At 39.0% G+C, this 21095-nt stretch overlaps 1 protein-coding gene across 2 annotated transcripts in view; it reads right to left on the bottom strand.

Moving 5' to 3' along the window:
* POU2F1 (POU class 2 homeobox 1) overlaps positions 1 to 21095 on the bottom strand; it is a 239499-nt gene that overhangs the window by 201471 nt on the left and 16933 nt on the right. The window lies entirely within an intron of this gene.

Raw genomic sequence — 21095 nt, 5'->3', positions numbered from 1 at the left:
AAAAATTTTAAATCATACAACTTTTAAGTATACCCAATGAAAACAGACAAGAAAATCTTTCCCAAGCCACAGTGACTGCTTTCTTTGTATCTGATCCATAGTGAACACTTCCTACAATTATCAGCATATTTCACACACTCTGGACTGAAGATGAGTGTCTTCTAATTTGTTCTGTATTTCACAGTGTTTTTTTGTCCCTTAACTGGGGGGGGGGGGGGGAAGACAGCAAAATGCCAGCACAGACTGCCCAGAAGGACAGAAAACATCAGAATAGCGCTAACTTAAGTAGTTATGTTAGGAAATATATCTAAGAGGAAGCAGATAATGTTCCTTTTTACATTATTCTGTGAAAATAAAGCTAAAATATCAACTAGAAAGGTAAGCATAATACCTATGAATGTGGGCAAAGGGAACAGAAGAGCACCTTACAGCTTAAGCATTTATCCCCTCAAGGCTTAGGACAATGCCTTCATCCTAGGTGGCTCAGCATCCTCAACTCTACTGGAACTCCCCAGAGGCCAGGTCCTGCGCCTTGTCGTCACAGGCGTTGCTCCTCCTCTACAACTTCTGACTCTCCTAATGCAGCCCCCATGCTCACTCCTTCAGTCCAATTAAGGAGCCCTAGTGGCGCTGAGGTAGGAGCCCTGGGGGTATAGTGTACTGGGTACTTGTTGGGCTGCGAGCAGCAAGGCCAACAGTTTAAATCCACCAGAGGGTGGATGTTCTTATGTTGGATGTTCTTATGTTCATCTACTTACAAGATATGTACTGAATTCCCCATTCCCTTTCTCCTCAACCTAATTCCTCTGAGTCTCACTCATCTTTTAAGAAATAAACCCTGATTCTTCTTCTCCCTCTCCAAAAACAAAAACAACTGGTTTAACGGAACCTCCTCTACAGCACACTTGTCTTACACATCCTACATAATATTTATCAGAGGCATTTTAATTTTCAGTTGACTCAACTGTTTCCCACACTGCAATGTTGAGTTCTCCCAGGATATACCCACTGCCATTGAATCAGTTCCAACTCACAGCGACCCTATCCATCGAAGGCAGTGGTTCTCAACCTTCCTAATGCTGCAACCCCTTTAAAACATACAGTCCTCGTGCTATGGTGACCCCCAACCATCAAAATTATTCTCACTGCTACCTCATCCCTGTCATTTTGCTACTGTTATGAATTGGGCGACCCCTGTGAAAGGATCGTTCGACCCCTAAAGGGTTTGCAATCCACAGGTTGAGAACCGTAAATCTAGGGCTTCTGAGGCTGCCAATCTTTACAGGACCAGCTGAGCTAATTTTTCTGATTAAAGTGCAAGAGTTGTTAAGAATAAGTGAAGCTTTTTAAAAACAAAAAAGTGAAGTAACGCATGTAAATATAAAATGGTACTTGGGAATGGGATGATAAACATTAAAAAACGAATCATCTACTCAAGAGCAAAACAATTTCACCCACTAAATTCACCTACTAATGCTTTGCCTGTGTATCATTTATAAATGTGCCAGCTAAATACTTCAGTTTAAAAAGTTACTACTCCACTGTATTGGTATTAGTCAGCACAATAATCATTTCATTTATTAAGTTCCAATAAAAAGTATCTCACAATGTTGCTTTAATTTGCATTTCTTTGATTACTTGTGAAACTGAGGGAAAACCTTCTTCAGTTTATTAAAGATTTTGTAAGAACGGCCTCATCCAATGAGGTTCTTTTTTAAAAGCAAAGAGCAAAAAAAGGTAAAATAAAAACCCTACGAGGGAAATTAGGAAAGAAAGGATTAAAACAAGCAGAAATTTAGACTACAAATGTGTAATGTACTCGAGAACTCATTGCTGGCAGGTCAGTTCTAACGCATAGTACCCTACTGGTTAGCAGGCGAGCTCTTAACCACTACACTACCAGAACTCCGCAATCGGGAGTTATTAAATAAAGCATAAATCTGGTACCAAGGCTCCTGTGGCTAAAGCAAAGAAAAACATTTTCCTGAACTTTACTTTGGGGATGAGGTGGGAGAAGTAGCAGTCCAGCAATTACTTGGGAAAAGCAAAACTTGTTCCGGGTTATTTAGGAACTAAAAAAAATTATTCAGATAGAGCTTCATAAAAAGTATACCAAATTAAAAATTTTTTAAAGTATACCAAATTATTTATGAGCAACATGCAACAATAACATTGACAAAGGGGTTCATTTACTTCAATTGCATTTCCTGTCCTAAATTTTAAAAGTAAAAGAATTCACTGAACTTAATTTTGGCATTGTTCACAATTATACAGTCATCTATACTGCTAACTACAGTTTCTGTTTCCTTAAATCCTTCATTGTTACCTTTCTAAATTTCTAGAACTGAATCTCTCAAATTCCTTTATTTTGAAAAACAAACCTATTGTATTATCTCTAAAAAAGATAAATGATAAATGAGCTAAATAAGTCATGCAAATAAATTATCTGCCTAATGCCAGGAGCTAGATTAGCTAGATTAGCATCAGAGGACCTTCCTGAACAAAGTAGCTGATTATGTTGTATATTCTGAGACATTTTCAAGTGTCTTTCTAATACCAACTGCTGAGATCTTTCTGTTAAATGCAGCGTCACATCTATCACTTACCTTTCTGTATATGAATCTTGAACACACCAATATGGCTGAGCTGACAACACTATTCTTCGCAATCACTTTGTTGTTTTTATACTTAAAAACAGAGGTAAATTTAAGAGTCTCAAAAAATTTATTTTGTCTGGCCATTTAGGAAAATGAGTATGAAAATAGATTCTTGTTTAGCAAAACCTTAAAATTTATAACATATCATGACCCTAATTAGCCATACTGGAAGTTAATACTGACATTTTTAACAACCATTCTAAAAACAATTGCCCTAAATTACTTTTAAAGTTAATTGTAGAATTTCCTAGATAACATACACTCGGAGATTCTATCCAGCCCAGAAAACTTCTGTTTTGCTTCTGCAAAAATATTCTCCTATTCTCTCAGATCAAATCTCTCTATGCTACAAAGCACTAAGGCTGGAGAAGATTTGGACACACGGACCAATGATTAAGAACTAATAATATAGAAAGTTTAAATAAATCTTACAGCAAAATTAATAACGTTGTTAATTTTTAATCATAAAGCAATAGGTTATATAAGAGATAAAAGATAGAGGGAGGATAGGAGTAAAAACATTATGAAATTTTGCATATTTAGTTCCAAACATTTTGCCTGAAGTCATCAGTCTGGGTCTTGTTAATTCATTCTATTTATATGTCAAGCCAGGGCAACTAAAAGAATTTGAAGCTAAATAAGGCTTTCTTCAACATTTAATCCATTGTTCTATTTTACAGATTTTGTAAGAGAAGTAAGTAGTGTTAAAAGCTTTTCAAACTTTGGACAAGAACCCAAGAATGCTGGCCTCACATTGTCCTCTCTGACATCTCACAGTTGAGATGCTGACGCACTGTGACCCTTGAGGACAGCGCAGACCTGCCCAGTGGGTTTCCAAGACTAGCCCTTTATGGGAGCAGAAAGCCCCATCTTCATCCCCAAGGCGGGGCTGCTGCTTTCACATGGTGGCTAGCAGTTCAGTGTGTAACCACTATACCACCAGGGTTCGCTCTTTATATTCTATTGAACAATGGAATGATTTGCTACTCTTCCACTTCTCAATCAAATCAAGCGCCCTAAGTATCTGAGATTCTTTCTACCCAGTGACGATATGGAGATTCAATGACTGTGACACAAAATCATGGTTCATGTTCTCATAATGCCTGTGCTATGCCTCAGAGACATGTTTATCTAGCATCCTCTATTCTTCCTGTCATGTTTGTTACTTCCTGAAAGATGTTTCCAGAAGATGGTTATGTGATGTAATATGAAGAGCACTCTCTTCAGAAAAGGAAATCCAACCATCAAAAGAGAAAGCTTTCCTTATTCATCACTATCTCCACATACAGGCCCATGACCCTGGAAAACCACCTTTTTAAAAAAAAAAAAGGATTAGTTAGTCCACATATCCTACCAACCAATTTAATATACCTCCAAGACCTGCAGGTTCTTCAGTCTCAGAACCCTTTTATAGCTATTGAAGACTGTGGTAAGCAGCTGTAGAAAATGGTCCCAAGTGATTGCTGACTCCTGGTATCCATGCCCTTGTGTCTGTCCGTAATCACCTCTCCTTGAACATAAGCTAAATCAAGAAACTTGCTTTTAATTAACAGAACACAGCAAAAAAGAATGAGATGTCATGAATATGACTTCCATCTTGCTTTTACTCTTTGCCTCTTCTCACACGCTTGCTGAAGATGCCCACACGCCAAAGAACTGAGTAAGCACCTCCATCCCAATGCCAGCCACGAACCATCATCACAGACAGCATATCATTCCTCAAATGAGTCTTCAATGAGACCACTGACCCACAGTCCACACCTTGACTGTCCTGCCTTATGAGAGGGTACAGCGGAGGACCCACGTAGGCCACGCCCAGGTTCCTGACCCTACAGTGTTTTCCCTCTGCCTTAGAATACTACCCTTTAATCTGTGTTCCTAATTCTAAAGCTCCAGAGCCCTTCGACCTTGCCCTTTTTAGTCTAGTAGAACTTAACTGCTAACTTGGATGCCCAGTGCTCTCAGAGCTAAGATTCTCAGTCAGGAGGATAACCTCGAACATTATGCACCCACAGGGAGTCTCCCTACGTAGGGTCAGTTATGGAAGGTGTATACAGAGAAGACAATAAGAACAAATTATTTTATGGAATGGGTGTTAAGGTCTGTGCTTTATTGTGCTTATCAGTATGTCTGTGGTACCACTACCACATGAGGATAATTAGAAGGGGTATCTTATAATGAAGACTATCATTCCTGAAACTGATTTAATTCAGAGAAATAGGTCAATAAATATTTAATATCTACTGAGCTACATCCTATGTTTAAATGAGTAAAATTCAAGCTTCGCCCCTCAAGAAACTCAAAATCTGAAGACTACTGGGCATTAGAAAATGTAGCACTAAAGTTAAATAAATTGTAACTACACAATAAAGATCAAAACACAACATTAAACATCAGGTTAATTTTGTGGCTTTGTTTACTATACATTTATTTAGCTTTCCATGTTCTACTCCTTATCTATACACAGCGTGGTAAAATCAAAAGAACCTTTTTTTTAAGGAGCTTTTGTATAAAGAAAAAAAACTTTTTATTGTAAAGTGGGTGAAGGTTCGCAGTGCATATCATTTTCAGTCAACAATTCACATGAATCTTGTTTATCTCACTGATTGCAATCCTCTCAATGGATCCTCGGTTATCCCATTTCCTTCCTGCGTTTCCTATTTCCACTTCTTTCTTGCCTAACCCTTCTGAACACTGTCCTTGGGTAAATGCTGGCCTTTGGATCTCAAATGGTTGATTACTGTAATGTGTGCACCTCCCTAGTGTCATTGTTCCCCTTAAAGACTTATTGTTTGGCTGAAAATTGAACCACTGAAAATTGAGTTTAGTTCCAGACATGAAGGGCGAAAATCTTAGAACTTCTAACCTTTTTTTTTTGAGCTGCTAGCCTTTTTATTGATTTTTTTTTTACATTTTATTAGGGGCTCATACAACTCTTATCACAATCCATACATATACATACATCAATTGTATAAAGCACATACATCCGTACATTCTTTGCCCTAATCATTTTCAAAGCATTTGCTCTCCACTTAAGCCTTTGCATCAGGTCCTCTTTTTATCCCCCTCCCTTCCCGCTCCCCCCTCCCTCATGAGCCCTTGATAATTTATAGAATGTTATTTTGTCATATCTTGCCCTATCCGGAGTCTCCCTTCCCCCCCTTCTCTGCCATCCATCTCCCAGGGAGGAGGTCACATGTGGATCCTTGTAATCAAGAACTTCTAATCTCTATCTGGCCAGCAAGGTTGGTGGATTTTAAGATTTTGACTCTTGTTTCACATTTCTCTCCCACTCTGGCACCTTCTAAAGTGACCATCAAAGGAGCCTTCTTAAAATACGGATAATACTTCATGATTGTACATATGTATGACGTATTACAAATGTTAGTACTTGTTTAGACTCCTCAGGATATTTCTATAGCTCGACCATCTGTGAGATGTGCTCAAATATCTAGTACCTCACTGGTCATCATTATCAGAAAGCTGTCCATGGAAATGAAAGGTTCTATGACTTGGGCTTCCTACACCAGCAGTGTTTCATCTGCTTTTTTTAAAGTCTGTTTTGACAGTTTTTCAGAATCATCAAGGACAAGCTACTCTGCTTTGAGATCCATAACAGAATACTGGGATGAGCACACACACACTTCCCAAAAGTCGCTGCTTGTCTTGGATCTCTCCTCTCAGCGCTCAGAACACAGAAAGTCTTATTCATGGCATGTATTTTCAGTCATAAATTAAGTTGAAAAACTCAGATGCTTCTTAATTCATCAACAATTCAGCTCCATGATACTTATAAAAGTACAAAAGAGTGAGGCATACTTGCAGAGGTAAATCAGGTGCCAAGATGCTGAAAAATGTCATTAGCAGTAACAAAGAATTTCTGCTATAAATATCTTTGCTAACCAATCTGAAGTGGAAATCAAGTAAAATTGGCCTGAAAGCTGGAATGAATAGGCTTAGGTTATTTTAAACTGATTCTGTCACTTTCCAGTTATATCACCTTTGGTCAAATCACTCAACTTTCCTACGTCTGGGTTTTCACATTTGTAAAATGGAGCTAACAATCATGTGTACAAGATGATAATGACGTGAGGACTAAATGAGAAGAGAATTCACATAAAACACTTAGAATGGTACCAGGCACACAGTAAAGACTCAGAAGACAGAATGATGGCTGATATTATAAAACCACCAAGTACTTGAGCTAAAAACAAGCTTTATAAATTACATTTTAAAGCCATTCCACCACAAGCTAATACTGCTGAGGTTGTATGTTCAATAATTTTACAGCTCAAGCAACAAACCTTCCTATCAACATATTTTATATTCGGTAAACTGTGCTTTCAAATCTGTGTAACATATGTTCTATACCATTTGGAGACAAATCAGCTTTCTCCCTTGGAGTGATTAGTGGGTTTGAATTACTGGCCTTGAGATTAGCAGAACATTTTACCATGGGACCACCAAGGATTCTTGATATTTCATATAAGCTACAAAAATTTTCTCCCACATATTATGTGACTTCATTTTACTTGTAGTGTCTGGGCAGGTAAATCACTCAAGGCCATGGAGTCAATTCTGACTCATAGTGACTCCCGAGAACCAGGTAGAACTGCCCCCTGTGAGTTCCCAAGATGGTTAACTCTTTATGGGAATAGAAAGCCTCCTCTTTCTCTTACAGAGTGGCTAGTAGTTTCGAACTGACGACCTTGCAGTTAGCAGCCCAACTCATAACCCACTACACCACCATGGCCCCTTTGGACAGGTAGGACCTTAAATATTTTCTGTAGTTAAAGCTATCAGTGACACCTTACATGGCATGTGAGTTTAGTATCCTATCAAAAAAAGCAGATCCAATTCTAAAACTTAAGAACAATTACTCCAACTTTTTTTCTTAGTACTTTTTCTCAGATTTTCTCTAGATATCCAAATATTTCACCTCTCCAGAATTCAAGTGGTACAAAGGTATAACCTGGACACACTTTAACTTTCCCCATATGGGTGGGCAATTATCCTAACACCACCTGGTTCTCTACCTTGTGCCAATTTCAATTATTTCAAGCTGCTAAATTCTGCTTTAATGCTGACAGAAGACTTTCATCTGCATTAAGGTGATCACTTTTCAAAGTATAGTTGTTCAAGGGCCTATGTATTCTGCTTCTAGCATTCCCAGCACCTGCCAGAATGAAAATAAAAGGGAAGGGTGGGGTGAGGTATCAAATTTGACTACAATGCCAAACTATAACCATTAAATCAACAGAGCAGTTTACTTTGTGCAAGAACACCTGTAGTATGAACTAAAACCCCCACTTAAATTGCTGCCTGGGAACAGAACTTCTAGAGATGTTCTTTTACTCTGGACAAAGTAGTAAAATCTGTACAAATGTTTCATGTTTTTTTTAATTGAGAAGTGACTAGTAGCACGACAAACGAGAATAAGAGAGGTTTAACATTTACAAATACTCCATATCTAATTTGTCTATTCCTTTATTTAAGAATACCTTTTAAGTAGACCAGTTAGCCTAGTGTTTGTTCTGTTCATGGCAAACACTGTTCTAAGAGAAGAGTGCGGTTAACTAAAAACAGGAAAGGGAAGTTAGAGCAAAAATAGTTAGGGTCTAACATTATTCAGGGGAAATTATACTCTAGCTAGCACAGAAAGTAGGTCCTGACTGTTAACATAATTAATTTTCTTGGTCTTGACCTATGTTCACTAAGCAACTCTTCTGATAATGACTGGCTTCTGCTGCTGACTGGCTAAGAATTCTAGTCTACTATGCAATTATATTTCTCACAATAGAGAAACAGGTTAACAGTAGCAGGCTCCTATTTCTGTCTCCTCCATATCTGGTTAGCAAGAATTTGTTCCCCTCAACTTGATTACCTGTAAGTATGCTGGTGAAGTCGAGTTCCTGAGATCCAGGTTATGCAGTGAGCCTGCCTATGTAGCCATCTAGTCTTTGGGAACATGACCATCTTCTCTCCGTCTACAGCAATAAGCACCATCACATTTAATTTCAAACCCAGTGTGGTCTAGAATTTATTCCAAAAACACTTCTTGATAGTCTGCATCATGTTAATAACCTTCCACTAACTGTGAAAGCTAATTCTTATAATCTATGGAATATATAATCTATAAAAAGTTGGAGAAAAAGAATTAGGTGGCTTCAAGAAGTAAACAGAAAAAATCCATTATCTTTCTATTTCATTTCCCCCCTTGGATTTTCTGAAGCCCATCATATTTCCAGAAGACTGCCTAGATATGAAGTCTCTCCTTCCCAATTTTTTCAAAAAGATTTTCCTGTTTAACCAAGACTGTTTTGAATTGTTCTCAACCAACATCCTAGCTAGCCCCCCCTCCCCTCCCCCCCCCCCCCCGCTGACGCCCCAACTGCCTCTTCCAAAGGAGCTCTAGTATACTGTTTGGTATATAGAGAAGAACATTCTGAAATTGGTTGGTGCTAATTTTTTGCTTTCAAATTTAGGTATAAATTAAGCAAATTTCCTTTTTTGCGTCATATATTTAGGGAATCTGATGGCACAGTGTGTTGCACATTGGGCTGTTAACCACGAGGTTAGCAGTTCTAACTCACCCTGTCTCTAGAAAAGAAATACGCAAGAGGAATTACGGGGTTCAATATAAGAAATATCACGCCTGAATTACCTGACTCCAGAGCATCATGGCAACAATAAAGGCTAATAATTTTCCAAGGGGTAACGGGAATTTACTAGATTTAAACAGAGAACCAAATACAGGAAGCATACATGAGACCTGACAAAAAGATAAATTCTACGCCATATCCTAATACTGACAATCCAAGACAAGGAGAAAATTTCGGAAAGCGGCAAGAAACAAACACAATATGACAGAGCAAGGGATTTTCATAAGAATCAGACTTCTCTCCAGAAAATTCTATTTGCCAAAAGACAATGGTGCAGCATATACATAAAATATTTACTGAAAACAATTGCCAACCAAGAATTCCTTACCCAAGCAAAGTTGTGATTTAAAAATAAAGGCAAAATAGAGAGATTCCCAAAGACATGTGCTAGGAATTTGCCACTGCTACCAGGTCAGCTCTGCAAGTATTACTCAAGGGAATACTCCCAATGAAAAGCAAGGGAATGAAGTAAATATTGCTACATGAAAAGTAAAGTAAGCACCAAAAATGGGTAATTACAAGGAATAAGTAGAGGATATTTTCAAGGAATAAACTCAGTAATTAAATTCCACAATATACATAAAATCAAGTTTTTAAGAAACATGAACCAAGTACATTTACCAAACATAAACTTTACAAGGTGTATCCCCCCGCAAAAAATTGTGGGTTTTTTTTCCCAAAGCTATGCTTTTATGAAACAGCATCACCTTATCACCTTCAAAGTACCATACTCGAGTAAAAGCCAACCCGAATATCAAACGAGGCACCTAATTTTACCACAAAAACGGCATTAAAAATGTGCCCAATAACTCGGCTTATACTCAAGTATATACGGTACTCTCCATTACATTTAATACATTTGTCAAATTTGATATTCTATTGTTGGAAACATTTTCCAAGATCAAATTCATCTGTTTGGATGGCTGACAGTAGCTCCCTCGTTCTTTTTCTTCACATTTTCTATGTCTTCAAATTGCTGTCCTTTCATGACCCTCTTCATTCACAGAAAGAAAAATGTCACTTGGAACAAGGTCAAGATGAGTCAGGGGCATGGGGCAAGAAAAGTCACTGAGATGGCTGTGTAAGCAGGTACACTGTCATGGTAGTAAAGCCAGGACCCCGTTCTGCTACAAATCAGGCCTTTTTTGCCGCACACTGTGATACAATCTTTTCAGAACCTCTAAATGGAAAGCTGGATTAACAGTCTGACCTGGTGGAATGAACTCCCAAAGCCTACCTTTTCATCTGTTCCGGATGTTGACGAACGTCCAGAACGAGATTTGTTATCAATCAACATTTCTTTGAAACAAGAAAGCCAGTCATACACTTGAGATTTTTCTATAGCATTGTCAGTTTCTGAAGCACTTTTCCCGGCCAGGAAACAAAAGTTCACAGGCCTACGCTGTTCTCGTAAATCTGCATCACATAAAACAAGGTTCAAGTGAAACTTCTTTTAAGAAAAAATTCACTGTGACCAACGAGAACCTTCCCAGGCAATGCCATTGGGTGCCCTACCTCAGAGTGAGTTGCTGGATGCTCGCTTAGTGGGAAAATTGTGGACTACAATAGCTCTGCCCAGCACAATTCTGGTTTTGGGGGGGCACCCCCTCCTATATGGGTGCGCACGGAGACACAACAACAGAAATGCAGGGGAGAAGAGCATATCATGAATAGGGTTGCATGATAACTGTTGCTCATATATTAAATGTCACAATCATAAGCTTTATAATGTAACCCATATAATAACTCCTAAGAAATTACCAAGCAGGCCCACTGGTGGCATAGTGGTTATGCATGCTGGGCTGCTAACTGCAAGATCAACAGTCTGAAACCAGAAGCTACTCCTCAGGAGAAAGATGGGGTTTCCTACTGCTGTAAAAAGCTACAGTCTCATCGGTAGCAGGGGAACAGGGCAGTAACCTACCCAAGGGGAGGATATTGCTTATATCTCCACAGGGAAAGAGGGACCAGACTTCAACCTGGTGCTCCAAGACATGAGTGAATGCAACATACTGGCAAGAAGCAGGGAACCAATAGAGAGGTCTGAGGGGCCAGCAACAATCCCAACTACGTGGACAGTACCCCCATCTCCGTAGAAGAATTCACTTCAGAGGGCAGCACTGAAGCTACAGCTCAGGGAGAGGGACATGTCTGATCAGAGCACACAGGAGAAAATGAAGTGAGAGGACCAGAGTGGAGCACATACTGGCCCACCAAGCCCTAAGGATGATATTTCTCAGCCCACATGAGCAGCGAAAGCACAGAGAGGACCATAGGACCAGCCCCGCTACCAGATATGGTATACCTCACTGACCCAAAGTGCTACAGGGGACAACATTGGAGACACAGTGTGGAAATTGTGCCTGATCTGACCCCACCACACTGAGGCAAAACACAAAGGGTATGCAACAGAACAGCAAAGGGAAAAGAGCAACAAAATCCCGAGGGAATACCAAAAATAGACTTTGGGGCCAGGGCATGGCACCCCCTCAGACTCCACCGGAAAACACTCCAAAAGGTCAACAAACAGACCTGGAACTATTTACAGGTTTTTCTTTTTCTAATTTTTTTTTGGTCGTTGGTTTGTTGTTGTTTGCTTTTGTTGCTTTGTTTTACTCTGTCCTGTTTTTGTGTGCATATTATTACCTCTGCAGGTCTAGCTAGATAAAACAGACAGGATACACAATCTGAAGGAGAAAACAATGGGACCAATGATTCCAGGGGACTTGGGGGTGGGGGGGTGGGTGTGTCAACCCCAGGGACAAGGGAACAACAAGTGATCCAAAATCAATAGTGAGGAGGGTGTAGGAAGCCTGGTAGGGCTTGATCAAGGGCAATGAAACCAAAAGGAATTACTGAAACCCAAATGAAAGCTGAACATGACAGTGGGACAAGAGGAAAGTAAAAGGAAATAGAGAAAAGAACTAGGAGGCAAAGGGCATTTATAGAAGTCTAAAGACAGACATATGTAAATATATTTATATCTCACAATGGGGAAATAGATCTATGTGCATATAGGTTTAGTATTACGGTAGCTGTGTTAGTCTGGGTATCTTAGAGAAACAAATCCAGAGAAACTCATAGGTATAAGAGAGTTTTATATAAAGGGTAAGTGTACATCAAGAAACCATCCCAACCCAGCGCTACCCACAAGTCCAACATTAGCCCATCTGTCCAACACCAATCCACAAAGTCCTCCTCCATCTCACAAAATGCACGCAATGATGCCAACTGCATGAGGAAAACCGAGTCAGTGAGCATGTAAGCATCTCAGCGCTGGCAGTGGTCTTCACAAGGCTGCTCCAGCACTCAGGGTTGCATCAGGGTAGGTCCATGCGGCTTCTCCTCGGAGATGTCTTGCAGGAATTGAGCCTTGCCAGCTGAAGCCGAGAACTGGCAAAGGCAGCTGCACCCTGGTCCAACCATCAGAAAGCAAGAGACCCGAGAACTAGAAAGGCGAGGCTCACCGAGCCATTTATCCCTCTGTCCTTCAATTAACCCCACATGTGTTTATCGGTCAGCTTTGCACAATAAACTAACTACCTCAGTAGCAGATGGACATTGGGACTCTAACTCAAGTACACCATCAATGCAAGAACGCTTTGTTCTTTTAAACTGGCATTCCATGATGCTCACCTTCCCAACACGATAATAAACAAATGTGGTGAAGAAAGCTGATGGTGCCCGGCTATCAAAAGATATAGTGTCTGGGATCTGAAAGGCTTGAGAATAAACAAGCGGCCATCTAGCTCAGAAGCAACAAAGCCCACATGGAAGAAGCACACCAGCCTGTGTGATCACAAGGTGTCGATAGGATCAGGTATCAGGCATTAAAGAACAAAAAAAAATCACATATTGTGAATGAAGGGGAGTGTGGAGTGGAGACCCAAAGCCCATCTGTAGGCAACTGGACATCCCCATACAGATGGGTCACGGGGAGGAGATGAGCCAGTCCGGGTACAGTACAGCACCGATAAAACATACAACTTTCCTCTAGTTCCTTAATATTTCCTCCACCCCACTATAATGATCCCAATTCTAACTTATAAATCCAGCTAGAGGATGTACCCTGGTACAGATCAGCGCTGAAAACATAGGGAATCCGGGACAGATAAACCCCTCAAGACCAATAATGAGAGTAAGGATACCAGGAAGGTTAAGGAGAAGGTGGGGGAGAAAGAGAGAACGGATCACAATGATCTACATAAAACCCCCTCCCTGGGTAATAGACAACAGAAAAGTAGGTGAAGGAAGACATCGGCCAGTGTAAGACATGAAAAATAATAGCAATTTATAAATTATCAAGGGTTCATGAGGGAGGGAAGGTGAGAGGGGGAAGGTAAAAAACTAGGAGCGGATACCAAGGACTCAAGTAGAAAGCAAATGTTTTGAGAATGATGATGGCAACAAATGTACAAATGTGCTTGAGACAATGGATGGATGGATGGATTGTGATATGCTGTATGAGCCCCCAGTAAAATGGTTTCTTAAAATTACAGTCTCAGAAATTCAGAAGGGCAGTCCTACCCTGTCCTACAGGATTGCTGTAAGTCAGAATCAACTCTGTCGCAGTAAGTTTGGAAATCACCAAAAAAAAATACACAAGAAAGAAATTAGCAAAAAGGTTCATCAAAGAAGGCAGTCAAATATAAATAAAAACAGAAAATCATATATACAAACTAAACAGAATGGATAAACTCTAGTATTACACATCCACAACAGAGTACTACACAATGGTGAAGAAGAAGAAATCTGCACAACGCCTCATACCATGGATGACAATAGAGGGTATGCTGAGTGAAATAAGTCCAGCTCAAAAGGTCAAATACTGTAGAAAGTTAGGAAATAGGTTTTCATACTAAAAGAAACACACTGATAGCTACCACGGGTGAGAGTGATAAAGGGAGAGACAAGGAAGTCACAGGCTAGAAAGATATGTATAAACTTGGGAGAAGGGAAACACAATATTCAGTGAGAGATGGGCAAAAAATGATGGAAACATTGAAAGGTCTGATTAGCTATTGGAATGTACAACTGATGAACTGCTCTGTAAATTTCACCTAGGTCACCATTAAGTTTACCAATAAAAAGGTAATCAAAAATCAAATAGCAAACTTAGCAAGATATTACTCAGTCTTTGTAATAACCTTTCGTGCAAATGGGACTACAGGTCCTACCCAAAAGGAAGAACGTGGCAAAAGAGATTCAAACAACAAATCAAATCTCTCCCTTTGCCATTTATGAGAAATACACCTCAGACCAGCGGTTCTCAATCCATGGGTCGCGACCCTTTGGGGGGGGGTGTCGGACAACCTTTTCACAGGGGTCACCCAGTTCAAAACAATAGCAAAATGAGTTATGAAGTAGCAACGAAAATAATTTTATGGTGGGGGGGGGGGGTCACCACAACATGAGGAACTGTATTAAAGGGTCACGGCATTAGGAAGGTTGGGAACCACTACCTTAGATAGAGCACAAATAAACTGAAAATGAAAGTTTGGAGAAAATATTCCATGGTATAAGTAAACAAAAATGAGTAAAAGTGTCATACTGATCTCAGATGAAATAGACTTTAAATAATAATTTATTACAAAAGACAAAGGAGGATGTTAAAAAACCTGAGGGTTGGTGCAGCAAAAAGACTACCATTTTCTATGCACTTAACGGCAATGCGCCAAAACACAGGGAACAAACACTATTTTGAAAAGATAAAGACAATTCACATCACTAAAAGGGCTTCCAGCACACCCCTTTCAATTATAAACAGAACATCTAAAAGATCACTAAGGACAATGAGAAGTAAACAAAGCCATAAGCCTAATGGACGTGTACAGAATAGTCCACCCCAACATCAAAATAATGCGCATTCTTCTACAATACACATGGATCACTTTCCAGAATAAAATGCATATGCTTACAAACATAACAAGTCTCAACAAATGTTAAAAGATAGTTATCACGCAAAATGTCTTTCCCAAAGCGGTGATGACAGCCTATTGGCAGGGTGCACACTGGAAAGTGGGGAGGCCGGAACAAGCAGGTACCTATACTTTAGCATCAATTATGGGCTACAGTTTTTTTTTCTTTTTCCCCTGAAAAGGGGAAGGTAGGCCAAATAAAGTTGGGAACCTATTCCTAGACCCTACTGGTATGAAGCTAGAAATCAACAACAGGAAAAATTATGAAAAAGTGAACAAATATGTGGAAAATAAATAATATACTACTAAAAAAACTACTGGGTGGTAGAAGAAGTCAGAAGTGAAATTGTTTTAACTTCTAAAATAAAATGAAAGTACAACATAGCAAAACCTTCAGGACATACTAAATGCAGCACTCAGGGAAATTTATAGCAATAAATGGCTACAACTGCCAAAACTGAAGATTAGGAAAGATTAAAGACCCCAAACTATTAACTTAATGCAACAACTTGAATAAATGAAAGGGGAAGCACAATGGAGGCCACAAGCTTTATAAAAGGAAATAAAAGAGCAGCAGTAAATGAAACAAAACAATACAAAAAAATCAATAAAACTAGAAGTTCCATTTTTGAAAGAATCGATAAAACTGGCAAACCACTCAAGACGGACAAAAGAAAATTGTAAGAGGCAAACAGTCAAAGTAAGGAATGAAATTGGTGGTATTACAACCAAAAGAAAAATTACAATCCAGTACCCCTTATTAGCATAGATGTCAATTTTTTTCAACAAAATTCTAAGCAACAGATTTATGGTAATCAACTTGATAAAACAATGAAGAGGTGAAGGTCTGGCCTGTCAATCAGGTCACAGCCTGATTGATGCCTCCACCACCAAAAAACAAAAACAGATAAATGCAGTAGTAGAGAAAAATGGACCACCTGATGTTGCCATCCTGAGATACTTATCACACCCACAACACCTAGAACTAAGCCTATCCAGAGAGATCAACTCTTAAAGAAACAACAGAGTGACACAAAATAAAGGATATTACCCATAAGGCTATTACTTTACTTAAAAAACATCAAAGACCAACAAACCCACACCACATCCACTACCATCGATTCTGATTCATCAAATTCAAACTCACTGCTGTCTAGTCAATTCCAACTCATAACCAACCTTATAGGACAGAGTTGAACTGCCCGTGTGTTTCCGAGGCTGTAAATCTTTACATAAGCAAAAAGCTTCATCTTTCTCCTGCAGAAGGGCTGGCTGGTAGTTTCAAACTGCAAACCATGTGATTAGCAGTCCTACCTATAAAATACAGGCAGGCTCAGCTTTCTCCCTCAGAGCAATTTGGTGGGTTTGAACCACCAACCTTGCCAGGGCTCTTTATGAGACCAAAGGTCAACAATTACTCAAAGCAAAGATGACAACATAAGGGGAACACAAACCAGAATACCAGAAAGACAACAAACAGCATAATTGAGAATGCTGACAAATCATGATCAATGTAACTAATGTCACCAAATGATTTGTGTGTAAATTTTCCAATAACTAACCTTGCTGCACAACTTTCACCAAAACTCAATAAAATGTTATTTAAAGACAAATACCTGTTACACACCAAAAACATAGCAGGCAATCTGTTTGTCAAATATCAAAAATAAAGTCCTTTGCCTCATAGGATTTAAGGTAGTGGTTTTCAATCTTCCTAATGCCGTGACCCTTTAATACAGTTCCTCGTGTTGTGGTGACCCCAACCATGAAATTATTTTTGTTGCTACTTCATAACTGTCATTTTGGTACTGGTGTGAATCAGGTGACCCCTGTGAAAGGATGATTGGACACCACCATCCCCCAAAGGGGTCACAACCCGCAGGTTGAGAAGCACTGGTTTAAGGTCTTCTGAAAAACAAGTTAACTGATTAAATGCGCTCATACATACCAGGATCCTTGCAAATGAGATAGGGAGCCGCCCTACTAGCATAGCGGGTAACTGGGCTGCTAACTGCAAGATCAGGAATTCAAAATAACCAGCTGCTCCTCAGGCGGCAGGTAAGGTTTTCTGCTTCCATAAAGATTCACAAGCTCGGAAACCCATAAGAGCAGCGGGGTCGGAATCAAGGCAATAGCAGTGATAAGCATTAGAGAGATTTTGAGGAGGCAGTCGGAGACTCTACTCCTAAAGTGTGCAAGTGAAAAGGGGGTGGGGACTCATGCAAACAGAATTGTCACAAGTTTGAAATGGTTAGAACCAGTACAATACAACAATTTTCAAAAATCAGTTTTACATCTGAAAACTATACAGGGAAAAGGTTACTTACTATTTAATAGGGTGCTAGCTTCAAAAGTGAAAATATGAAAAATTTACAGGGTGACATGCTTTACCACCTACCTACCTAGAAATAAATTAAAACTGATAATTAACAGTGCTGAGGAGACTGTAAAGCAACGGACATGGTTAAACCCTGCAAATAAAATGTAAACTGGCATATTAAAGGAAATCCAGCAAAAATTCCAATGTACATATTCTTTAGTCCTGTAACTCCACTCATAAAATGTATCTTTTAAAATAATAAACGTATATATGGATGTCTTAACAAAATCATGGGAAAACCTAGCACACATTTGAAACGATCAAGTAAACAAATTGGTCCACCAAAAAAATACTATACAACCACTTAACAGATAAGCTAGATGTTTATGAAAGAACATGGAAAGATATTTATTTGAAAAGTTGTTAAAAGGGGATTATAGAAGATGTAGACTCTGATTTCTTTCTTTAATTATGCACATTCACGAGGGGTTCCATCCAGTGTTGTGTGTACACCCTGTGCACCAGGGAGTGCATCTGTATATACTACAGACCATACTCAGGAAATGGAACGACTAACTGAAGCATTATCAAGCTGATTCTCATATCCAAATATAACTATTAAGATTTGATCCCAACAGCATGAGTTGGCAATGACTCTGCTCCTCTAATCGCCTGGTATCATAATTTCCCCAGCATACTCATAAAATTGTTAATCCATCTCCTTCGGCCACAGTGAAAGATGTCATGTCTCTCATAACATCAAAAGATTTTTAGCAGATCCTGTCTAGCTAACGGTGATTGGCATGAGTGCACCTGTATTACAGTCTGCCCGAACAACATCCTCCTTGGCTGAGAGCAGGAGGTAGCACTGAGTGTGGGAGCAGAAGTGGGGAAAGATAGATCAGTATGTGGCAGAAAGGAAAATATCTGAGACAAACAGCATAGCAACTAAACAGGGCTGTGCGGAGCATGATTAAACAGTATTTATGAACCAGCTGAACAAAGCGCACTGCTATTGAGTCAATTCTGACTGATGGCAATTCTTTAGGACAGAGTAATACTGCTCCCTAGGGTTTCGGAGACTGTAAATCTTTATCAAAGTAGACTGTCTCACCATCTTCCTCCGAGGAGAGCTATTGGTGTGCTCAAACACCAACCTTTCCATTAGAAGTCCAACACTGCCACCAGGACTCCTATATGAATAAATATAGTCACACCAAAAATCTAGAAGAATATACATAGAAATGTTTACCAGTGTAATGTCTCTTCCTTCCTAACTGCCTCCCTCCCCACTTATCATACTTTCATCACTTAAAAAAACAACAACTCACTGCCATCAAGTTGTTTCTGACTCCCTGTGACTCTGAAGGTAGACTAAACTGCCCCAGTAGGTATCCGAGACTGTAACTCTATGAGAATAGGAAGCCTTATCCTTCTCCAGTAGAGTAGCTAGTAGTTTTGAACTACTAATCTTGTGGTTAACAACCCAACTCTTACCCCACTATTCTACCAGGGCTTCTTATCAGACCCTAGGGCAGTGGTTCTCAACCTTCCTAATGCCATGACCCTTTAATATAGTTCCTCTTGTTGTGGTGACCCCCCCCATCCATAAAATTATTTTCATTGCTACTTCATAACTGTCATGAATTGGGAGACCCTGTGAAAGGGTCATTCGACCCCCAAAGGGGTGGCGACCCACAGGTTGAGAACCACTGCCCTAGAGTGAGTTCTTACTTCCATGATCTGGAAGTCTGCTTTTTCCCTGATTTTACCACAGATGTGCTCCCCCCATTAGTCTGAGTTCCTAGAGGGCAAGGACACAGACTAAGACTGTGTTAATCCATGTTAATAGTGAAAATGGTGTTCAGCAAACATTTCATAAGAAGAACTTTGACTGAATGATAATTTATGGGACGAGGAACGAAAGCGTTGTTTTGTGTCCACTGCAGAAACTTAGAAATGGCATAAAAATTGGAGAAAGTACTGTCGATATAAGAAAAAGTCTGCGAAGTGAATGCTGTGTAACTGCATCTGCACTAGAAGTCATATAAATTGAAATTACGCTTCAAATTCCAATAGGACAATGGTTCTCAAACTCTGATTTAGGTGGAATCCTTTACTATCTTAAAAGCTATTGAGCCTCAAAAGTTTCTGTTTATCTGAGTTATGTCTATTGATATTTTCTGTATTAGGAATTGAAAGCTTTAAAATTAGTCATTAAAAAATATTTATCAATTTACTGTACACTACCAAAATTAAAATTTTTAGGAAAATAAACCTATTTTCCAAAACAAAGTTTAGTTAAGATGACATTTTTTAACATTTTTGCAGATCTCTTTAATATATCTAAATTTAAGACAATTGGATTCTCATATCTGCTCAAGCGTTCAATTCAATATGCTGCTTTGGTTGAAGTATATAAAGAAAGTCTGGAATCATACAGATATGTAAAGGAAAGGGAAAATAATTTTAATAGCCAGTTCATATAATTATGGATATTTTTCTTTGATACTTCCCCAAAACCTAGCAAGTGAGTTTCTGAAAGGTTAGCTGTAATGAGGAATCTGATACCATATCGAAAAAGTTATTTTTGTTTTATTTAAATCCACTGTTCACAATCAATTTTGAAGGTGGAACAGTGAAAAAGGAAAAAGACATACTAGTATGAGATGGCTTTCAAAAAGTTTACGAAAAACTGGGATTACCATTACTTATCAACAAATTCTAGCTCTAGCAAGGTTGAAACACTTTTTTTAGTAATATTATCAGCTATTTAGTCCATCCCAAAACTGAGGGTCCTGGGAAATGAACCATTTAAATATCGTCTTTTAATATTATTAATTGGAGAAAAACAGTGTTCTTTAAAGACTTTTAAGATTAGGAAACAAGGAGCCAAAATCAGTGCTGTAAGGTGAGTATTAGAAACTCTCACCAAGTTTCTCTTGTTTAATGAGAGGAATGAGCAAGAATATCACTATTATATAATAAGACTCTTTTCCTGGTCACTTTCCTGATAAAGCTTTTGTCAAAACATCGTCATAATAAGCAGATGTTATCATTTACTGACTGTCCACGAAGTCAGCAAGTTATCCTAAAATAATGTTGTGACTTTTGCTTTTGGCCAGTCCATTTCTATTTTGACTGAACCACGCCCACCTTTTGGTAGCCATTGCTGTTAAGGTATATCTGGTATTCAGAATTATACTGGTAAAGTCACGGCTTAGCACCGGTTACAATTCTTTGATGAAATGAGTCATAATCTTGATTCCACTTCTTTAACATTTCCATTGAAAGCTTTATTCTTTTCTTCATCTGATTTGGGTGCAATAGTTTTTGTACTCAGGAGCAGAAAGTAAACTAAACTTTAACTGCTCAGTCAGTATTGCATTAACTGAACCAATTGAGATGGTTATGATGCCCGCTACTATTTCTGCTATTAATTTTGGTCCTCTTCAGTTAAGGAATGGACAAGACCTACTTGTCCTCACAAATTAATGTAGACGGTCTGTCATTTAGTTGTCATAGTCAACACTGTCTC

This window comes from Tenrec ecaudatus, chromosome 1 (genome assembly GCF_050624435.1).
Source record: "Tenrec ecaudatus isolate mTenEca1 chromosome 1, mTenEca1.hap1, whole genome shotgun sequence".
NCBI classification, from domain to species: Eukaryota; Metazoa; Chordata; class Mammalia; order Afrosoricida; family Tenrecidae; genus Tenrec; species Tenrec ecaudatus.
The sequence above is the reverse complement of the archived record's forward strand: the minus strand, read 5'-3'. Positions and strand labels throughout refer to the sequence as shown.